Genomic DNA, 3,645 nt, shown 5'->3' on the forward strand with positions numbered 1-3,645 from the left:
AGGGCGGCGCCTGTGGCTCAGTGAGTAGGGTGCTGGCCCCATATACCAAGGGTGGCAGGTTCAAACTCGTCCCTGGCCAAACTGCAACAAAAAAATTGCCGGGTGTTGTGGTGGGCGCCAGTAGTCCCAGCTACTTGGGAGGCTGAGAGGCAAGAAAATCACTTTAGGCCAGGAGTTGGAGGTTGCTGTGAGCTGTGACGCCATGGCACTCTACTGAGGGTAATAAATGATAATCTGGGAATCAGAATGTTTGATTCCGGAGACACCAGCATACATATTTAACATGGACTTTGAGACAGATGAAGTTGATGCTTGCTGCAAGTTACCATGAAAAGTTAAATTCCACTGAATTTATCCTCAATCTTTAGGACTCCTAACATGTGATAAGAAATTGAGGATTAGCTCCAAGAATGTGTGGAGTAAAACTTATTTAAAGCTTCAGCACTAATACTTACCTAATCTTGATAGTATAATTTATTTTGCAACTTTGAAAGTGTCCTGGCTTGGGCAGCACCTGTGGCTCAGTGAATAGGGCGCTGGCCCCATATACCAAAGGTGGCGGGTTCGAACCTGGCCCCAGCCAAACTGCAGCAGAAAAATAGCCAGGTGTTTTGGCAGGCACCTGTAGTCCCAGCTATTCGGGAGGCTGAGGCAAGAGAATCACCTAAGCCCAAGAGTCTGAGGTTGCTGTGAGCTGTGATGCGATAGCACTCTACTGAGGGTGACAGAGTGAAACTCTCTCTTAAAAAAAAAGTGTCCTGGCTCAGTTGCCTTGTGGCTTATGCAGTTGACCCTTAAACAACTCCCAAGTTGTTAGAGGTGCTGGCATCCATGCAATCAAATCTGTTTATACTGTGACACCCTCAAAACTACTAAGCCTGGCTTGGTACCTGTGGCTCAAGCAGCTAAGGCACCAGCCATATACACCAGAGCTGGCAGGTTCAAATCCAGCCCGGGCCCGCCAATCAACAGTGACGGCTACAACCAAAAAATAGCAGGGCATTGTGGCGGGCGCCTGTAGTCCCAGCTACTTGGGAGGTGGAGGCAGGAGAATCTCTTGAGCCCAGGAAGTTGTAGGTTGCTGTGAGTTGTGATGCCGCAGCACTCTACCCAGGGCAACAGCTTGAGGCTCTGCCTCAAAAAAAAAAAAAAAAAAAAATACTAAGAGCTTACTGTTGACCAAAAGCCTTACTGGTAGCAGTCAATTAACATGCATTTTTGTATGTTACATAGTGTATTCTTACAATAAAGTAAGAGAAAAAAATGTTAACCTTAGAACAAATATATTTACTATTCATTAAGTTGAAGGGGATCATCATAAAGATCTTTCTTTTTTTTTGAGATTGTCTCACTCTGGCACCCTGAGTAGAGTGCTGCGTGCTGTGACGTCATAGCTCACAGCAATGTTAAGTTCTTGGGCTCAAGTGATCGTCTTGCCTTAGTTTTTCTGGTTTTAGTAGAGACAAGGTCTCGCTTCTTGCTTAGGCTAGTCTTGAACTCCTAAACTCAATCAATCTACCAGTCTAGCCCTCCCAGAGTGCAGGGATTACTGGTGTGAGCCACCACTCCTGGCCCATCATACAGATGTTAATTATTATTGTCTTTATATTGAGTGGGCTGAGGAAAAGGAGGAATTAGCCTTGCTCTCTCACAAGTGGAAGAAAATCTGCTTATAAATGGACCTACCCAGTTCCCACTCATGTTCAAGAGTCAACTGTTTTTAAAATGCTATATTCAAATACAGTAAAACAGTACGTACACAATTCTTAGAATAATAATGAATGCTGTATAGTGAAATCATTGGCCTGGAAGATTTGCCTAAAGATAAAATAATCCAGCTCAATCCAGTTCCTCCAGGTGGAAGGGTCTATCAACTGTTATTTTAAACATAGTGAGATTTTATCCTACTACTTTTACAATTACTGTAATTTGTTTATAGACAGTATGGTCTTTCAATTAAGGTTCCTGTTGTCCCTTAAAAGTCAAATGAATAACTTTAAATCTCAGAAGCACAGCTCAAGAGAAGCATCACTTCATTTAATATTAGTAACTTAAAGAGTAGTAGATCTTTGCTTGGCTCTTGTAGCTCAGTGAGTAGGGCACTAGCCAAATATGCTGATGCTGGCAGGTTCAAGCCCGGCCTGGCCCAGCTAAACAGTGATAGATGCAACCAGAAAATAGCCAGGCATTGTGGTGGGCACCTATCTGTAGTCCCAGCTACTTGGGAGGCTAAGGCAAGTGAATGCTTAAGTCCAAGAGTTTGAGGTTGCTGTGAGCTGTGATATCATAGCACTCTACCAGGGGCAACAAAGTAAGACTGTCTCTCACACAAAAAAGAGTAGTAGATCTTAAAATATGGTAGAATTGGCTCGGCGCCTGTGGCTCAAGTGGCTAAGGCGCCAGCCACATACACCTAAGGTGGCGGGTTCGAATCCAGCCCAGACCCACCAAACAACAATGACGGCTGCAACCAAAAAATAGCTGGGCGTTGTGGGGGGTGCCTGTGGTCCCAGCTACTTGGGAGGCGGAGGCAGGAGACTGGCTTGAGCCCAGGAGTTGGAGGTTGCTGTGAGCTGTGATGCCACAGCATTCTACCCAGGGGGATAGCTTGAGGCTCTGTCTCAAAAAAAAAAAAAAATGGTAGAATCTCCATAGTTGACCACCTCCTTACATTGTCTAAGTCCTTCGGTTGACCTAATTTCATAGACTGGTCATGAACCACATATAGGTATCAGTACAGTAGGCCTAGTTCCTTATGTTGAGCAGTTTGTTACAGTCCCTTGGGTGGTTAGTTTACAGAGGTTCTACTGTATTTATTAGTTATGCACTGGGACTTTAAAATTATTTCTTAAATATACTCTGACATAAAAAATTCAGTCCCAATGCCAATCTTCTCATCTTATAATTCCATGTGTATTGTTATGTCCATCAGGCAACTTTCTGAATGTACATAGACTCCTTCTATATATAGTTAGCCTCCTTGGAGATAAGGTGCTAGCCACAGAGATTTTTACACAACTGTCTTTTAGATTAGTTAATACCCTGAGCCTGAGAGACATGGACTTGCTTATTATAAAATCAGATTACTTGATCTCCTATGTTTGAAGTCCCTAGCAAATTATTTGTAAAAGCTAAATATAAAGAACCACAAGTATTTCACCAAGTTGGTAATACAACCAAAATACATGGATAAATGTGAAACAGTAAAGTGGCTACAAGTGACTAAAAACTATTCTTTCATGTATCTGGTAAAAAACTGATTGTGTGTTTGTGAGAGAGATGTTTCTGAGAGTGTATGTATTTTTTAATCTTGGTTAACTCCCACCACGGGTCAGTGTATTTTTCAGAACATTAGCAAGGAATGGAAAATGTGCAAATTAATTTCCACTAGATCTAAGTTAAGCTCAACAGGGTCTTTGCATGTAGATACTGCCAAGTTGGTTGCTTGGCTGTTTCATTGATTGGTAAGTAGTTAGGGATAGTGGGAACCTTGTTCATTCATTCATAGGCATTACTATTTATTTATTTTATCATTATTATTTTTGAAACAAAGTCTCAAGCTGTCACCCTGGGTAGAGTGTGCCATGGTGTCTTAGCTCACAGCAACCTTCAACTCTTAGATTCAAGAGATCCTCTTGCCTCGGT

The sequence above is a fragment of the Otolemur garnettii genome, unplaced genomic scaffold (genome assembly GCF_000181295.1).
Source record: "Otolemur garnettii isolate 467f Iridium unplaced genomic scaffold, OtoGar3 scaffold00005, whole genome shotgun sequence".
NCBI lineage: Eukaryota > Metazoa > Chordata > Mammalia > Primates > Galagidae > Otolemur > Otolemur garnettii.